The sequence below is a fragment of the Elephas maximus genome, chromosome 16 (genome assembly GCF_024166365.1).
Source record: "Elephas maximus indicus isolate mEleMax1 chromosome 16, mEleMax1 primary haplotype, whole genome shotgun sequence".
Taxonomy (NCBI): Eukaryota; Metazoa; Chordata; class Mammalia; order Proboscidea; family Elephantidae; genus Elephas; species Elephas maximus.
Genome location: NC_064834.1, coordinates 72,400,194 through 72,419,633, shown reverse-complemented (window position 1 = coordinate 72,419,633; position 19,440 = coordinate 72,400,194). Strand labels below are relative to the sequence as shown.

The window sequence follows — 19,440 nt, the reverse complement described above, 5'->3', positions numbered from 1 at the left end:
GTTTTAAAAATTTCCAAAATGAAAAGTTGGGAAAATAATAATGGATGAGATTCTTTGGACATCACTGTTTTGCATGCAATATCTCATTTAACCCTGCCGGTAACCCTGGGAGATGGGTATTATTACTGCCGCTTTGCAGATGAGAACACTGAAGCACAGAGAGGTTAAGCTTGGATCTGAACTTGAACATCTGACTCCACGGGCCGTCATCTTCTTATTCACTCTGCTATGCTGCCTCCCAGAAGAAAAGCTTTCAAGGAGGGCAAGAGGCTCTTAGCCCAGCTCCATCTAGCCTCTCTGCCAAGCTCCTTACCTACGAAATATGTGTGAGATCACGTGACATCCCTGAAGGAGTGTACACGTCAACACTATATAACCCTTCCCTGTGTGGTACAAAGGGTTAATGTGCTCGCTGCTGACCAAAAGGTTGATGATTTGAGTCCATCCAGAGAAGCCTCAGAAAAGGCCTGGCCATCTACTTCTGAAAAATCAGCCACTGAAAACCCAATGGAGCACAACTCTACTCTGACACATAGGGGGTCACCGTGAGTTTTTTTGTTTTGTTTACTGCACATGTAATACAGGAATGATTTCCCCAAAGCTCTGAAAAGATTTAAGATGGCCCTGAGAGACAGCTGGCCATTTCTTCAACCAGCTTAGCATTTTCTGGTCCAAAGTCAAAGTTGACAACGGAATGAAAAGAAAACTCAGAGGGTGAATTGAATTATATCAAATCCCTCCAGTCTCCAACTGGTCGGAGGACAGACAGACACCGGGAACATCCTGGCCCAGGACTGGCTGACACGTGTGAAACCACCAAGGTGTGGGTCCAAAAGAACCAAACCAGTTGCCATCTATGAAAAGGGTGGCATGGGGGTATCTGGCCTCATTTAACTTCACAAGGGGGAGGAAAGAGAATCAAGATCGATAGCAGCAGCCCAAAGCTGCCTAAAGCTGATTCCTCAGAGGTGGAGGTCAGACATGCCTCCTCCCTCCAGTCTTTTCTTTTTTTAATTTTGTATTGTACTTTAGATGAAGGTTTAAGAACAAACTAGTTTCTCATTAAAAAGTCAGTGCACACATTGCTCTATGACATTGGTTAACAACCCCACAACATGTCAACACTCTCCCTTCTCAACCTTGGGTTCCCTATTACCAGTTTTCCTGTCCCCTCCTGCCTTCTAGTCTTTGCCCCTGGGCTGGAGTGCCCATTTAGTCTCCTTCTATTTCGTGGGTCTGTCCAGTCTTTGGCTGAAGGGTGAACCTCAGAAGTGACCTCATTACTGAGCTGAAAGGGTGTCCGGAGGCCATACTCTCAGGGTTTCTCCAGTCTCTGTCAGGCCAGCAAGTCTGGTCTTTCTTTTTGAGTTAGAACTTTGTTCTACATTTTCCTCCAGTTCTGTCTAGGACCCTCTATTGTGATCCCTGTCAGAGTAGTCAGTGGTGGTAGCCAGGCACCATCTAGTTGTACTGGACTCAGTCTGGTGGAGGCCATGGTAGATGTGGTCCATTAGTCCTTCGGACTAATCTTACCCTTGTATCTTTAGTTTTCTTCATTCTTCCTTGCTCCCAAAGGGGTGAGACCAGTGGAGTATCCTAGATGGCTGCTCACAGGATACTCCAATCTTTTCACCAGTTTTGACACCAACTATCCCTCCCTCGGCACTCTACTCCTCTGCTAAAAAAAAAAAAAAAAACTCCTCTGCTAGGTTCAATAATTTGTTGCGATGGTCACACAGAACTCCCAGGTCATTCTCACAGTTGTGAGGTTTATTAAGGAAGTAACAGGCTACAATTCAGGATCAGGGACGACTCAGATACAGTTCTTCAATCAGGCAGCCTCTTCTCAGCCATGCCCACAGGCAGGCCTCTCGCTGGCCCTTGGCCTCTTGGCCCCTCAGCCCCTTGGCCTGGCCTCTACCCTACTTGGGCATTTGTTACAAAGCTCTTCAGCTCTGCCAATAAATGTCAGGAAGCCCACCGTGCCATCTCCTGGTTCTGCTGCTGCCGGTTTTCTGCCAAATTTGCTGCTGCTTCTCACTGTACTGTGCCGTCTCTGGTGTAATAGCTATCTCCTGGGTCTAGGAGGTTCTCAGTGCAGGGTCCCCGGGTCCAAAGGACACACTCTGCTCTCATCTCTTCTTCTTGATGGTAGTGAGGTCCCCCCTTTCTGCCCCTGGGATGGCTCATTTTAGGCCTACTGATATGGCAAAACTGACCAATTCTCTCATTAAGGTTCCATATACCTTATTTACATGGTCCCACCCCAACAAAGGGTGCCATGCACCTTATCTGCATTATTAGCAAGCTGTCCAGTCCCCTTGGTGGGCCAAAAGCACCTTATTTGCATAGTACCACCCAATCATTTTGTAGGAGTCACAAGAACACGGCAAGAAAGGCCATATAAAAGTGATACGTTGCACTATACCATGGAGTCGGTTCTGACTCCTGGCAATCCACGTGTGTCAGGGTGGAACCATATACGCTCCATGAGGTTTTCAATGGCTGTTTTTGGGAGTAGATAGCCAGCCCGTTTTTCTGAGGTACTTCTGGGTGGACCTTTAGGTTGGCAGCTGTTAACTGTTTGTACCACATAGGGGCTCTGAGCTGTGGACAGCAGGTAGGAAAAGCAACTTCTTCTTCTAGAAGCCAAGCTGTGAGGCTGCCAGCTCAATGGCCAGCTCCTGAACCGATCTGGCAATTTTCCTTTTAACAGGCACTTTACATTTAATTATGTCCCACCCACTAACCAGGTGGTCAAACAGTTCAGTAGTTAGTAAGACTAGCCAAAAAAAAACAAACCAAGCCCACTGCCATCAAGTTGATTCTGACTCATAGTGACCCTATAGGACAGAGTAGAACTGCCCTATAGGGTTCCCAAGGCTGTAAGTCTCTACAGAAGCTGACTGCCACATCTTTCTCCCGGGGAGCGGCTGGTGGGTTGGAACCGCTGACTTTTCCATTATTGGCAGAGTGCTTTAACCACTGCACCACCAGGGCTCCTTTTAATAAGATTAAAAAAGAAAAAAACTCTCTGATTAATGGTGTGTAATTCAGAAATGAAGTGCTCTTATTTTTGTCAGCTTCCTCTAAAAGCGCAGAACACAGCCCCCTCCAACCAAAACCAAACCCACTGCCGTCAAGTCGATTTCAACTCATAGCGACCCTATAGGACAGAGTAGAACGGCCCCATAGAGTTTCCAAGGAGCACCTGGCGGATTCGAACTGCCAGCCGTAGCACTTAAACACTACGCCACTAGGTTTTCCCAGCCCCCTCCACGCGCCTTTTCCCGCCAGTACTAAAATAAAGCTGCTTCCCGTCCCCACCTGGACAGAAATTGCCAATTTAGGAGAGTCTGTGGCTCCCCGTCAAGCTGATTAGGGAACAAAATGATAAACTCATTCTATTCTGGCACCTTGAACATGAGTGCTTTATCAAAAGGCAACTGGACACAAATTTTCCACCAAGTACGAAGCCTATAACAGCCCTCCCCACGCCCAAAGGGCCAGGCCTTGTTTCTATTTAGCTGAAGCCAAGCATCAGCCACCTCTTTGATCACACCCATCGGAAGCAACTTTGAAAGCCAGATTAAAGCCACTCACCAGGAGCAGGCTTGCCTGGGGCAGGAAAACTCTAAGAACTGAGCAGTTTCGGGCTCTGCATTAATTAACACTTGCATAACGTCCTTTTATACTTTGAGTCGAAATGTACGTGGTGGAGGCTCCACTCAAAATCCAGAGGCTCCGCTCTGGTGCCTCAGTGGGTTCTCAGTGGAAAGCTTTCAGACATGGGGCGCTGCCTCTGGGCTCCAGTCGGGGGACACAAGAACAGCAGCCTCCTTGATGGAGTCCAGATGCCCACAGCACAGCAAGAGGAAAGCCTGGGGCATGGTGACCCAGGCGGAGGGGTGGACTGACTGTGGCAGGTACCTGAGCAGATGAGGGGATACAGAAAAGGCTCCCCCCACGACCCTAACTCCCCCATCCGTCTGTGGTGGCTCAAGTGTTGCTGCGATGCTGTAAGCCATGCCACTGGTATTTCAAATACAAGCAGGGTCACCCATGGTGGACACGATTCAGTAGAGCTTCCAGACTAGTTAAGAAAGGTCTGGTGACTCTACTTCTGAAAATGAGTCAATGAAAACCCTATGGATCACAACAGAATATTGTCTGATATAGTGCTGGAAGGTGAGCCCCCCAGGTTGGAAGCCACTCAAAATACACAGTGGCTTCAACAATGGACTCAAGCAAACCAGCAATCGTGAAGATGGTACAGGACCAGGCAAGGCTTTGTTCTGTTGTACACAGAGTCACCAACAAACAGCAGCTAACAAAAACCAACAACTTTTCCTTTAATGCTTCTGTGAAAATACATGGGGTTAAGGCAGCACTTCTCAGCCACAAGGTCCCGGGACACACTGGGACACCTAATCAGTTAGCGGCACACCGCATGTAATTTGCTGCTAAATATAAAGGACAGGAGTCTGATCTATTTTCACAAATGACTCTAATTTGAAAGATTAGAAAATTTCCCCACATAACATCATCACTGCTACTCATTGTACTCCAATGCACTTTCTGAAGGAGACAAGAGGCAGCGTGGAAGCCAAGCAGTTAGACCCTCAGAGACGTTTGATGCACCTGCCATCTCCTCTGCCTGCTGGGATCTCCCTCCCAGCAGGGGTGAGACTTCTCTGTTGGTGAGACAGGGAGAAGCAGCCCCCATGGGCCGAGTTTCCCATGGTGGGAGTTAAGGTGTTGAAGGTCACTGGTCATGCCTGTGGGCCTCCTGGTGCTGGCCTGGCGTCTCAGATGAGGCTGCCCACAGCATAGCCCCTTCTCCTGGCCATGGTGCTGGCAGTCCCCGTCTTTCAGGGCACCCTGCACTGACACAGCTTGGCACTGGGGGCAGTCTGAGGAGCCTCTTTTGAACTTACCCTTCAGCCTGGCCTTTTCATTAATAAAGCTGACCTTCATCTGACTCCGGAGTCTATTTTACAACTGACTCTGAACTTGGTGGGAAGGGATGTGGTTAATCAGCCCCCAACCCCCCGCAGCAGTTCAGGATTACAGAACTGCTTCATCTCCCCACATGCTGAAGGCTCGGTAAATCTGCACTCGTCCATGGGCCATACTATACGGGAGACTTCCCTTCAGCAGACTGCAGGCCGAGACCCCTGTCCAGAGGAAATGAACTAACCTCCAGGATGGTTTCAGTTCTTCCTGACATGAAATCAGAATAAACCTGGATAACCCGGGGACCCTGGAAAGCTTTACAATGACACAGCTGTCTGCTAACCACCTAATCGATTCACTGTGTTTGCCCTTTGCTTCATAATTTTTCTCTCTATGGATCATAAGACTGACGACAAGTCGCCTTAGAGTTATAATCATGATTCAGTGAGGTACTCTAGTCCCTATAATATTCCCCTCTGCCATTTTTCACCCCCTTCTCCATCCCAACCTCGGAAAACTGCCTAGTCCTCTCAAGAACTTGACAAGCGATTGGGTCAGCTATGATAGATGATTCTGAACCAGTCATTGATGACTAGAAAGGGTTGCACAGGGTACTCCCTCGACTGGTACATTTCTAGCAGTGTTTCTCGTAATAGGATTGTTTGGTAGATGAGAAAGTAGCCCCCTGCACTCAGCTAGGTCTAAAACTAAAAAAAAAAACCCATTGCTGTCCAGTCAATTCCAACTCCCAGTGACCCTATAGGACAGAATAGAATTGCCCCATATAGTTTCCAAGGAGTGCCTGGTGGATTTGAACTGCCAACCTTCTAGCTAGCAGCCGTAGCTCTTAACCACTGTACCACCAGGGTTAAAAAAAAAAAAAATAGGGAGCATTAAATGAAGCTTGGTGAAACAAGTTTCCTCACTGCAGGGCTTCTCAGAACCTTTGCTGCACTTTGTGAATTGTGAGTCAAGAAGATGTGTGTACGGTGTCTCCCGAAGTACTGCCCTTCTGAACCTTCCCCTCTCAGTTTTTTGCAGATCACATAGGGCACTAATGTGCCGCAGACACACTGTGGGATGCGCAGCCTTAAATCAAGATCAATTGCCCGGACATTTCAGATGTTCTTTGGACACTAGAAGGATAGTTTCCAAAACACAGCATACACACGCCCCCTGCATTTGCCTCTCCCCTCGGCTAGAACGGAAGCTGCATGGATATGAGAGCTCCTCATATGTGTCCCAGGGCAGGGCCACTGCAGGGCTCTGTACACACGAGTCCTCCAACTTTCCCTCTGCGGCAGGGCACCCATAATCCCTCCACAGTGTGCTCCCCTTACTCCCTTCTGGGGTGGGTCCCCCTTATCCCTTCCACTGTGGGGTCCCCTTATACCCCTCCACAACGGGCTCCCCTTACCCTCTCCGGGGTGGACCCCCCACACACCAAGGCTACAGGCATGTTCTCTCCTTTCTTGGCCCAAAGCCCTGTGCACAGACACTCACTCTCTCAACACCTGCCATGGCCTCTTATGTGTTTTTTCCTTCGTTTGTTTCCCTATGGGTGTGACCTTTCCAAGGTTAGAGGAAAGTCATCTCATTATCTTTATATGTCAGTATAGCACTGGTATGTACTCTGCTGAAGGAAGGAATGAATGAATGAAGTGAGGGAGGGAGGAAGGAAGGACAGGAAGACAGGTAGGCAGGCAGGAAAGAAGGAAGGAAAGGAGGAAAAGAGGGAGGGAGGAAGGAAGGAAGAAAGGAAGGGAGGGAGGGAGGCAGGAAGGATTGGCAGGAGTGCAGGAAAGAAGGAAGGGAGGGAGGAATGGAGGGAGGAAGGAAGGAAGGGCAGGCTGGCAAGAAGGAAGGAAGGAAGGAAGGGAGAGGGGAGGAAGGAAGGAAGGATGGGTAGGCAGGCAAGCAGGAAAGAAGGAAGGAAGGGCAGGCAGGCAGTCAGGAAGGAAGCAAAAGAAAGGGGAGGAAGGAAGGAAGGGCAGGCAGGCAGGAAGGAAGGAAAGAAAAAATGAATTTATCTTTAACTGGCAGTTCCTCTGCACTGTGACCCTTCACTTTAGGTGAGGAGTCAAGAGACTTAGGGAAAGGAATCTACAGTCGGAACAATCCATGCAGAGGAAAGAACTTCCATGTCAGCAGGAGAGGAAAGTTCCCGCACCTTAACAACTACGACATGACCTTGACCGAGAAAGGCACCTCCTCAGAAAGTCTTTTGCGAACCTAGCGGATCAGGTCCCTCGCACACACAGACTGCCTCGTGGCACAGTGCTGCCTGCCCAGCTGCCGGGAGCTGCCGGGAGCACACGAACCTTGGCAGCCCTGCCAGACTTGCCTTTAGCTTTTCATCCACTTTAACTCTCTCCTGTGTTCTCTCTGAGACAGAAGAAATCAAGTACCCTCTGCTGAGCAACTCATGCTGTAGGTGTAAGTATCTGTACGTTCTAAAGATTTACTGGGGAGAAAGGCGTGGGGTGGATAAAACCTCAAAACATTCTCTTTTTATTCATTCAGCACTTTCCCACATGGACTTCAATATGACTTCAAGGTCAAGGTGCTAGTCCTCTTTTTGAGAGTCCGTTATTCAGCACAGTAGTGGGGAGAAAGAAATTGATTGCCTAAAAAAATGTACAAACTGTCCTTTAACCAATATTTTCAGGATTCCTCCCGTGGGGTCCTTAGAGGTAGTGTTGTTAGTTGTCATTGAGTCAGCTCCAACTCATGGTGACCCTATGTACAACAGAATAAAATGCTGCCCAATCCTGGGTCATCTGCACGATCGCTGACGCGCTCGTGCCCATTGCTGAGTGCCTTCCGACCTGGGGGCTCTTCTTCCAGAACTCCATGGGAGGATGTCTGTTGTGATCCACAGGGTTTTCACTGGCTCCTTTTCAGAAGTGGATTACCAGGCCTTTCTTCCTAGTCTAAGTCTGTTGAAACTTGTCCACCATGGGTGACCCTGTTGGTATTTGAGATACGGGTGGTATAGCTTCCAGCATCATAGCTACATACAAGCCACCATAGAATCACAGACTGACAGTAATGGTTGAAGAGACTAGAGCCTTTTTAAAAAGCTGAATATGCATACAAATACCAATACATAAGGACTAACATTCAGGCTCTGTTTAAGGACTCTTAGCAGCCCAGAGAAAACCCTGGTGGTGTAATGGTTAGAGCTAAGGCTGCTAACCAAAAGGTCAGCACTCCTTGGAAACCGTATGGGCAGTTCTACTCTGTCCTATTTGGATTCGACTCAACAGCAATTTTTTTTTTTTTTAGCAGCCGAGGGGACCTCCCTATGTGCCAGCAAGCCCTGTTTTAAGGAACCCTAAATACACAAACGTCTGATCAATAGGTTCACATGAGACTATTCACATGCCAAAGATTCAAGTATTGCAGCAGTCAACAACCTTCTCTCAATAATTGATGGAATAAGCAGACAAAGTCAGTATAGGTACAGAAGACCAGACAATACTGTCAGCCAACCTGACCTAGGTGACATTTATTAAACATGTTCCAACATCAGCAGAATAACATTCTTATTTAAGTACATATGGAATATTTATAAGACAGACTAGATTCTGGGCATTAAAAAAAAAAGCCTCAATAAATTTAAAAGGATTTAAGTTATACAAAGTATGATATCAGGCCGCAATGGCATTAAAATAGGAATCAATAACAGCAAGATATCTTAGAAAGTTCTTAAATATTTAGAAACCAAATAACACACTTCCAAAGAGCACATGGGTCAAAAAAAAAAAATCAAAAGGGAAATAAGAAAGTATTTGAACTGAATGAAAATGAAAATACTACGTATCAAAATTTGTGGAGGACAGCTAAAGCAGGGCTTCAACATTCATATCATGAAACATCTGCATTAAAAAAGAAGAAAGTCTCAAACCAATGACCTCAGCTTCTACCTTAATAAACTACATACGAAGAACTAATACAACCCAAAATAAGCAAAAGAAAAAATAAGTATCAGAGTAGAAATCTATGAACTAGAGACAAAATAAAAATTGAGAACATGATAAAAGCAACAGCTGGTTCTTTGAGAAGATAAATAAAATGCCCAGCCTGAGCAGAAAAAAGGAGAAGACAGAAAACCAATATCAGAATGTGACAAGTCACCACTACAGATTCTACTGAGATTAGAAAGAATAACAACAAAATGCAATAAACAACTTTATGCCAATCGATTCAATACTTAGATGAAAATTAAAATTCCTTAAAACACACAAACTATCAAAGTTCATATATGTATGTAGTATGTATGCATTTATATTTGAATCTGTAAAACTTTCCCACCAAGGACATACTCCTAGGCCTTCTGTTTCCATCTAGACGTGGATGACCCCCAAATCTGTAGTTCCTGTCTAAATCTCTCTCAGGGCTTCTGATTTGTGTAGCCACTGCCTCCTGGACACCTCAATAGACATCGAATAGGTGCCTCAGCCTCAATCTGAAGCCTCTTCTAGGCTCCATGTCTCAGTGACTGGGGCTGCCCATGCCAGCAACTGAAATGTCTTCCTTGCTGCTTTCTTTCCCTTCATCCTGTTCTAATCAATTACCATCTGTGATAGTTAAGCCTATGTGTCAACTTGGCTGGGCCATGATTCTCAATAGTTTGGCAGTTAGGATGTAATTTAGCAGTCATGTAATGATGTAGTTATCCTCCATTTCGTGATAAACCCCCTGATGTGATCTAATATGATCAACCAGTTATAAGAGGAGTTTCCCTGGGGGTATGGCCTGCATCCAACATGTACGGACATTCTGGCAAGGCTCGATAGCTTTTGCTCTTTCTGGGTCCTGCATCCAGCTCATTATCATCTGACCTCCGGTTCTTGGGACTTGAGCCAGTGGCCCACCATATTGCCCACCGATCTTGGAATTTGTCAGCCTCTGCAACCCGTGAGACAGCACCCTGCTGTCTGACTTGCCAGTTCCTTTGCTCCAATCCATCTCTGTAGTATCAACCATTCATTTGAAAAGGCTAACTCAGGAAATGTCACTATCAAGCAAATGTTATGTCCTCAGGGTCCAAAAGATGGGTACTGGGTGAAAGCTTTTATAAGTTAATCGGAAAAGCATGAATGAACAACCAACATCAAAACGGGACAAGTATAATAATGGTGGTCTTGGACAGTGCTCCATTATGTTGTTAGTTAGTTGCCATCGAGCTGATTCCAACTCACAGCGCCCCCACGTGTTACATAGTAGAACTTCTCCATAGTGTTTTCTTGGATGTAATCTTAACGGGCTTTTCTTCCATGGGTTCAAACTGCCAACTTTAGGTTAGCAGTTGAGTGCAAACCATTTGCTCCCTGTATTTTGGCTTACTTAGTATAGATTTTCTTAATGTGCAGTTGTTAATTCCACATTTCTAAATACGTAAAGATCTTTACACATCGTAATTTTCACTACAGCATTGTTTTTAAGAGTAAAAATCTTCAAACAAATAAATACACAATTGAGAAATAGATAAGTCGGTCCTGGGAAGTTGGAATATTATACAGCTGCCCACAAATGATATTTACAAAGAATTCATAAGAACGCATGCTTTTGTACTAACGCTATATGAAAAAAAAATGAGGTCGCTTGAGTTTTCAAAATGATTACAGCTATCTGAAAATGAATGATGAAAAAAATAGATGGTGATGATGAATAGGTTGAGCACAGGGGATCTGTAGGACAGTGAAACTATTCTGCATGAGACTGTAATGGTGCATACGTGACATTATGCATTTGTCAAAACCCACAGAACTGCACAACACAAAGAGTGACCCTAACGTACACTAGGACTTCAGGTAATAATAATATATCAAGACTGGTTCGTCCCTGGTAACAAACGTACTACACGAATGCAGGATGTTAATAATGTGGAAACTGTAGAGATGGGACATATGGGGATATTGAACTTCCTGCACGATTTTTCTGTAAATTTAAAACTGTTCTAAAAACAAATTATATTAAATAAAAAAAAATACAAGCTTCAAAAAACAGAACTATCTCACAATCGAAAAAGAAAAGAACTAGAAAAAAATAGAGACATGGCGAAGGGAAACACACCAGAATTTTAGGAGCAATGGTCACGGTCCATTGGCCATTGTTTTCCTCCACTTTCCACTCTTCTCTATTTTCTAAGTTTGTAAAATAAGCATATATTTTCTCATAGTGGAAAAATACTCCTCTCCCGCCCCTTTGTCCCTTTTTAAAGTTTGAAAGGCTGTGGTGAGACCAGATGAGCACAAAGCAGATGCACACTAATTCAACACATGGCCTTTTTCAGCCAGTGGCCGAGTCAGGAAACTCGCTCCTCCCTCTGCCCTCCTCTCTGGGTTTACTTTCTGCCGGGGATAAATAATGAGTCAGAAGCCGGACAAGGAGGGCGGAGGATGCACTCACTCTAGGCAGACCCACCCTGGCTCCCAGGAGCCTTGAGTGGATCCAGGCCATGAGAAAAGAAAGCTTGGAAGGAACAGAGAAGGGCAGGCCTCGCCATGTGGGAAACTTGGATTTGGGTGATGAGAGCTGGCCCCAGCTGCTGCTTGCAACACAGATCAGAGTCGTTTGAGTTTTCACTTTTCTGGGAACTGACCTTGCTTCCAGGGAAATGAAATTTTAAGGATAGACTGAGGTTAACCTTCTCATCACAGAGACCACCACACAATGTTTTCAGATACCTGCGAGAGTTCAGCATCATCATTATAAGTCTAGGCTTTGGTTGGCCTTAGACAAACCTGGCTTCCAGACCCCATCCCATGCTGATTTCTGTCTGTGTGACCTTGGGCAAATTCCTTACCTCTCTGAGCCTCGTATGGCCCGTCAGGTCATCTACCTCTGTCCATGCTGAGCGGCTAGGTGAGAAGTTGTGCTTAGGCCCAGGATTCAACGCCCAGTCCACAAAAGACAGTGGGAGGCAAGAGCTAAGAAACATCCTTCCCTTTAATTTAAAGCCCGTTCTTATTTTTTTAATTATTATTGTTATTTATTATTATTATTTCATTTTTTTCAAGCTATCTTTATACCCTTCCTCTAAGTGGCTGCTACCCAAACACCAAGGGCATTTTGTCCCAGAAAGAGTTTGTTTTCTGAGAAAAGCCAAAAGGTTGAGCTTAATGAATATGCTACATCTCTTATTTCTCAGATTTAAAGGGGCTCTGGAATTTTCTATTTAAGAGGTCAGTGAGTCCAGTCCTGCCAAATTTCTGTTTCCTGTGGCTCCGCAATGATTACAGCTGTTTCCTCTGCTTGGAGCCCTCTTTTCCCCACTATTCTGTACTGTTGTTGTTAGGTCCCCTTGAGTGGGTTCTGACTCCTAGCAACCCCCATGTGACAGAGTAGAGCTGCCCACAGGGTTTCCTAGGCTGTAATCTTCACTGGAGCAGACTGCCAGATCTTTCTCCCACATGGATTCTGAAAGTTTCAGGAGCCTAAGGCAGGAGATTGGATTATTGGCAGGACTATAGAGAGCAACACACATTCAAAATGGCTCAGTTGGCCACCATCTTGTAGCGGGGGTACCACTGTTTGTTTCCTACTCAGGTCACAATCCTATGGACGAGAGATTTGGTTGCTATGCAACAGGTACGCTGCCCTCGTTTACATCACTATTCCTGAACCATTCTGAACCAGTTCGAAGCCCTGGTTCCAACCATCGACCTTTCAATTAGCAGCCAAGCACTTAACCATTGCGTCATCAGGGCTCCTTCACTAACTCCTCCTTCTACTCAAGGCTCCAAGGCTGCCTCCCCTGGACAACATGCCCAGCTCCCCAACAAAAGCCAGCCCCTCACTCCTACCCCTGTGCTCCCACAGACCCTCCCTATCGATTTCGCTTTTCTAGGGTTATTTCCCTAGCACAGCATCATGACCAGAACGGAAGCCAAATAGATACCTGTTGAAAGACAATAACAGAGGAGAGAGGGGAGGAGGAGCAGGAAGTCTCATTTATGCTAATTATCCCCAAATTCTGAGCCTTAATTCTAAACTTCGCAGAAAAGCGAAAAAAAGTTAACTATGTTATTGGCCTGAGGGCAACCCCAAATCAACATTTCCCAAACAACGTTATCATAAGGATCACGTGGCATTCTTAAGAAAAACAAATCTTGGGGACTCACCCCAAGTCTACTGGATCAGACACTTCAAGGGAGAAAATAGCATTTCAACTACTGTCCCAGGCATATCAAGTTTCAGGTCACTAGTTCACAATTTCCCTGCTCATAAGAATTGCATGAGGTGCCTGTTAAAAACACAGTTTCCTCAGCTCCTTCGCTGATTCAGAAGGACCAAGGTGTGGCCTAGGAATTTATATATTTACCAAATGCTCCAGACAAATCCTGTGATAGGAACACTGGGAAACACTGCCTTTTGGTTTCATTTATTATCCTTCACCCCAGCTCTGACTGTTCCTATGCTCCCAAATGTAGTTGTCACAGCTATAATAGAACCGGAAGGAGCCAACCTATCAGGGAATAACTCACACAAATCATTGAAACCACCTCAAAGATATAATAGGATTTGGGGCCATACAAAACCCAGTGCATAGCCCACCATAATCACCCCAATAAGCTGTCATTCCTCCCTCATTGCCAGGGGCCTGCCTAAATAAAGGCCAGACCAGCACAGTTTGCAAGTGGAAAGTCAGTCGGTACATATGGTCTTTCCTTCAAAACGTGTCCAAAAGTCATCACAGTTTCCCCATGGCAGGTCCCATGTTGGATGCCCCATTTTTTAATGTTGGGGTCTTTTTTTTGGCTTCTTGGTCCAGAATCATAGCATCTTCTTGGACTCCACTTCCTGTGCCCACATCCAGGCAGTCACGAGATTCTGGGGGTTCTACTTTGGATGGCTTCAAGGCTACCATCCCTAGACTACAAGGGTATCCCTCACTGCTCTTCCTGCCTCCACTCTTCCAGTGCACCAAACCCCTGCTCCTAATCCCATCAGCTGAGCTCTTTCCTGGCCAGGGCTTCACACCCACTCAGTATATCTGAGGTGGAATCAATAGCATCTGCTAGAAACTTGTTAGAAATGCACATTTCTCAGCAGGGGTTAAAACCAGAACGAGGTATTTCAAAGTCCTGTTGCCGGCACGCAGGAGCCCTTGTTAAAAAACAATCAAACAACCAAAAAGCACTTCACTAGCTTCTGTTTCCACCACTCTTACGGTGGCTTGTGTGTTGCCTTATCGCTAGCAGCTATGCCACCAATATTTCAAATACCAGCTGGGTCACCCACGGTGGACAGGTTTCAGCAGAGCCTCCAGACTAAGACAGACTTGGAAAAAAGATCCAAAGATCTACTGCTAAAAAAACCGGCCAGTGTAAACGTTATAGATAGCAGCGGAAGACTGTATGATACAGTGCTGGAAGATGAGCCCCTTAGGTTGGAAGGTGCTCAAAATATAACTGGGGAAGAGCTGCCTCCTCAAAGGAGAACAAAACAAAAACAAACCCACTGCTCTCGAGTCGATTCCAACTCACAGTGACCCTACAGGGCAGAGCAGAACTGCCCCATAGCATTTCTAAGGAGCAACTGGTAGATTCGAACTGCCGACCTTTCAGTTAGCAGTCAAGCTCTTAACCACTGTGCCACCAGGACTTCCCTCAAGGGAGAATTGACCTTAAAGATGTCGATGGAGTAAAGCTTTCAAAACTTTCATTTGCTGCTGTGGCACAACTCAAAATGAGAAGAAACAGCTGTAAACATCCACTGATAATCAGAATGTTGAATGTATGAATCAAGGGAAATTGGAAGTTATAAAAAATGAAATGCAACACTTGAAGATCAATATCCTAGGCATTAGTGAGCTGAAATGGACTGGTATTGGCCATTTTGAAACAATCATATGGTTTATGATGCCAGGAATGATAAATTGAAGAGGAATGGCGTCACATTCATCATCAAAAAGAACATTTCAAAATCTATCCTGAAATACGACGCTGCCAGTGGTAGGATAATATCCATATGCCTACAAGGAAGACCAGTTAATAGGACTATTTACACACCAACCAATAATGCCAAAAATGACAAAACTGAAAATTTTTACCAACTTCTGCAGTCTGAAATTGATCAAACATGCAATCAAGATGTGTCGATAATTACTGGTGATTGGAATGCAAAAGTTGGAATCAAAGAAGGATAAGTAGTTGGAAAATATGGTCTTAGTGATAGAAACGACTCAGATCAAATGATAGGATTTTGCAAAACCAACAACTTACTCATTGCAAATACCTTTTTTCAACAACATAAATGGTGACTATACGTGTGGGCCTCGCCAGACAGAACACACGGAAATCAAACTGACAACATCTGTGAAAAGAGACAAAGGAGTTCAATAGCATCAGTCAGAATAAGGCCAGGAGCCAACTGCAGAACAGACCATTAATTGCTCCTATGCAAGTTCAAGCTGAAGGTGAAAAAATTTAAAACAAGTCCACAAAAACCAAAGTACAACCTTGAGCATATTCCACCTGAATTTAGAGACCTTCCCAAGAATAGATTGATGCATTGAACACTAATGTCCAAACCAGACAAGTTGTGCGATGATATCAAGGACATCATACGTGAAGAAACCAAAAGGTCATTAAAACGACAGAAAAGAATAAAGAAGACCAGATGGATGTCAAAAGAGACTCTGAAACTTGCTTCTGAACATAAAATAGCTAAAGAGAAAGAAGAAATAATGAAGTAAAAGAGATGAACAGAAGATTTCAAAGGGTGGCTTGAGAAAACAAAGTATTATAATGAAATGTGAAAAGACCTGGAGTTAAAAACCCAGAAGAGAAGAACACACTTGGCATTTCTCAAGCTGAAAGAACTGAAGAGAAAATCCAAGCATCTAGTTGCAATATTGAAGGATTCTATGGGCAAGATACTGAACAATGTAAGAAGCATCAAAAGGAATACACAGAGAAACTCTACCAAAAAGAACTGGTTGAATTAACCATGTTAGGAGGTAGCATGTGATCAAGAACCGATGGCAGTGAAGGAAGAAGTCCAGGCTGCATTGAAGGCATTGGTGAAAAACAAGGCTCTAAGAACTGACGAAATACCAGTTAAGGTGTTTGAACAAATGGATGAAATGCTGGAAGCGCTCACTCATCTGTGTCAAGAAATTTGTAGGACAGCCACCGGGCCAGCCAACTGGAAGAGATCTCTATTCATGCCCATTCCAAAGAAAGGTGATCCAATGGAATGCAGAAATTATCAAACAACATCTTTAGTATTACATGCAAAGTGAAATTATACTGAAGATAATTTAAAAATGGCTGCAGCAGTACATCAACAGGGAACTCCCAGAAATTCAAATTGGATTCAGAAGAGGATGTGGAACGAGGGATATCATTGCTGACATCAGATGGATCTTGGCTGAAAGCACAGAATACCAGAAAGATGTTTACCCTTGTTTTACTGACTATGCAAAGAGTGACTGGACAATGGCCTAACACACTGTGTGGAGTATAACGAATAATGAATGACATTTCGAAGAATGGGAATTCCAGAATACTTCATTGTGCTCATACGAAATCTGTACACAGGCCAAGAGGCGTTCGTTCGAACAGAACAAAGGGATACTGCCTAGTTTAAAATCAAGAAAGGTGTGCATCAGGTGGTTTTCTTTCACCATAGTTATTCAATCTGTATGTTAAGAAAACTATCTGAGAAGCTGGACTATACGAAGAAGAATATGGCATCAGGATTGGAGGAAGACTCATTAACACCCTGCGTTATGCAGATGACACAACCTTGCTTGCTCAAAGTCAAGAGGACTTGAAGCACTTACTGATGAAGATCAAAGACTACAGCCTTCAGTATGGATTACATCTCAATATAAAAAAAACAAAAATCCTCACAACTGGACCAATAAGCAACATCATGATAAATGGAGAAAATATTGAAGTTGTCCAGGATTTCATTTTACTTGGATCCACAATCAACTTCTTGACAGCCATGGAAGCAGCAGTCAAGAAATCAAATGATGTATTCCATTGGGCAAATCTGCTGCAGAAGATCTCTTTAAAGTTTTAAAAATCAAAGAAGTCACCTTGAGGATATCAAGGTCCTTGGCCTACGCTGGGCAAAGCTGCAACAGCGACACCATGTGGCGATTGGAAGCAAGGCAGTTAAATTAATGGGACCACGTGCCCTCCCTGTGTATTTAGGTGAAAAAGCTTACTCCCTTTGGGGCTGTGTAAGCCCCCAAAGGGGTGTGATTCCATAGACTTTGTCATGTAATTCTGTAGACTTTCTACCAACAAGGCAAGGCAGTGGAGGCTTGAGTGGAAAAACATGTTTTTCACAGTTTATGTCTCAATTCATCCTGGTTAATTACGTGGTATCTGTAAACTTTTGTGTAGAATAATCTTCGGAAATATGAATGTATGCCTTCTTTCCTACATCCTACCCTGTGTCCAGAAGGTAGTTTCTGCCAGGTCCTTTTGTGTTTTCTGCCTCCTGAGTTTTTACAAGTAGAAAACAGAAGCAGTTTGAGGTCAGTACCTCTTTTCATCTTTGTAAAAACCTGTGTCCTTTCTGGTGGCATAGTGGTTAAGTGCTACGGCTGCTAACCAAAGGATTGGCAGTTTGAATCCGCCAGGCGCTCCTTGGAAACTCTATGGGGCAGTTCTACTCTGTCCTATAGGGTCGCTATGAGTCGGAATCAAATCGACGGCACTGGGTTTTGGGTGGGTTTGAAGAGAAAACGCAGGCTGTCCGGTAAGGCAAGGGGAGAAGGCAAATTCAACTGGAGACAATGAGAGAGCAGAGAAGGAGTTCTTTCTTAGGAAGTGGGGGATGTCTGAGAGCCCCTCCCGCTTCCTAATAGTGTCCTCAGGCTCAGAAGGGGATGGCCACAGGGGTCCAAAGGGACTGGCCGTGGGCCTCCCAGTTGCCCCAAAGATTGCCATGTGCTGGCACAGCACAGTCATAGGGCCTGGTGGACAGTGAGGCCTGGACCAATGGGCATCTTGGTGGTGGTAGTGAGGAAGGGGAGGGTGACTGGACAATGGCCTAAGGCACCAGGACCCAGGGGTGGGGGTTCCAAGGATGACTGATATGGGAACCCCCACAGCCTGGCAGAGCAAAAACTCAGAATCAGAACTGAGCTGATTTAAAGAAAATACCATTTTATTTTGCACACATAGAGCTTCCGGCATTGTGTCTCGTACTCTTAGGCCAAATGAATGTTAAATGCTACTGTTACCATGACCACAGGTTCCTAAGTAGTGTGGCTGTGGCCGAATTAGCACAAAGAGGCCAGCACTCTCCCTCTCTCTCTTTCTATGACTCCCTCACTGAGGAATCACAAACCCCTGGGGAGCAGGGAGCCCAGCCACACCTCCTGACAGCCTCAGGGTTAGTCAACAGCAGCCCTGCACAACAGACACTCCCAGGTGACATCCATTGAGGAGGATTGTGTTTTTAATTACGAGCAGGAAGTTGCTTCTTTGGCCTTGTTCTTGGAAGGAACCTCTTTTACTTTACGCTCAATTTGCATGCCAATGAGAGGCAATTCTTCAAGGGAAAAACAATAATTGACTAAAGCTGAGGAGCAAGAAACAAAAGACCGCTGAGCTGCTGTTTGTTCCCCTTCCATCCAGCTGTGAAGCAGCCCCCAACAATTTCCAAGCCTCTTAGGAGATGCCAGAATGCAGGGAAGACGGGAGGTGTCTTAGTCATCTAGCGCTGCTGTAACAGAAATACCACCAGAGGATGGCTTTAACAAAGAGAAGTTAATTCTCTCACAGTCTAAAAAACCTGTTGTAAAGCAGAGTACATCCTCTGGACCTAAGGTCCCTGCACTGAGAAGTTCCTAGGCCAGGGGAAGATTGATGACAAGGACCTTCCCCCAGAGCCAACATAGAGAAAAAACCTTCACCTAGAGCTGATGCCCTGAATTTAGATTTCTAGTCAACTAGATTGTGAGAGCTTGGGGGCTAACCAAAAGGTCAGCAGTTCAAATCCACCAGCGGCCCTTTGGAAACCCTATTGGGCAGTTGTGCTCTGTCCTACAAGGTTGCTATGAGCTGAAATTGACTCGATGGCAACAGATCTGGTCCCCAGTTTAAAGCTAAAGCAAAAAAATGTCGTTTAGGCTCTTAAGGTAAAAAGCTATTACAAAGCACATTATGACCCCAAGTTTTACATCTATTTTCTATGACACGGGCCTATACTTGAATTTTGCATTTTTATTCCTTGAAGCTCCTATTTGTTTGCTCCTCCAAAGCCTTCGATAGACTCTGGAAAGGTGGGCCTCAGTTGTTGGTGGGGGGGTGGTCTGATCAGATCCAAGGCCTATTTATTTGTTGAATCCATGGCAGTTATTGATTGCTTCTGGGGTACCTGTGCAGAGGACCGGGTGCTCAATCTGCTGGCCTCTGCCTGTGAAAGCCACCCAAACTCCATGGGAAGACACTGTACAGGAAGAGGCCCAATGTAGTGCCATAGCGGGGAATCAGAACTGACTGG

General features: G+C 45.1%; 1 protein-coding gene across 8 annotated transcripts in view; it reads right to left on the bottom strand.

Annotated features, from left to right (window-relative positions):
- TACC2 (transforming acidic coiled-coil containing protein 2) overlaps positions 1–19,440 on the bottom strand; it is a 264,177-nt gene that overhangs the window by 186,700 nt on the left and 58,037 nt on the right. The window lies entirely within an intron of this gene.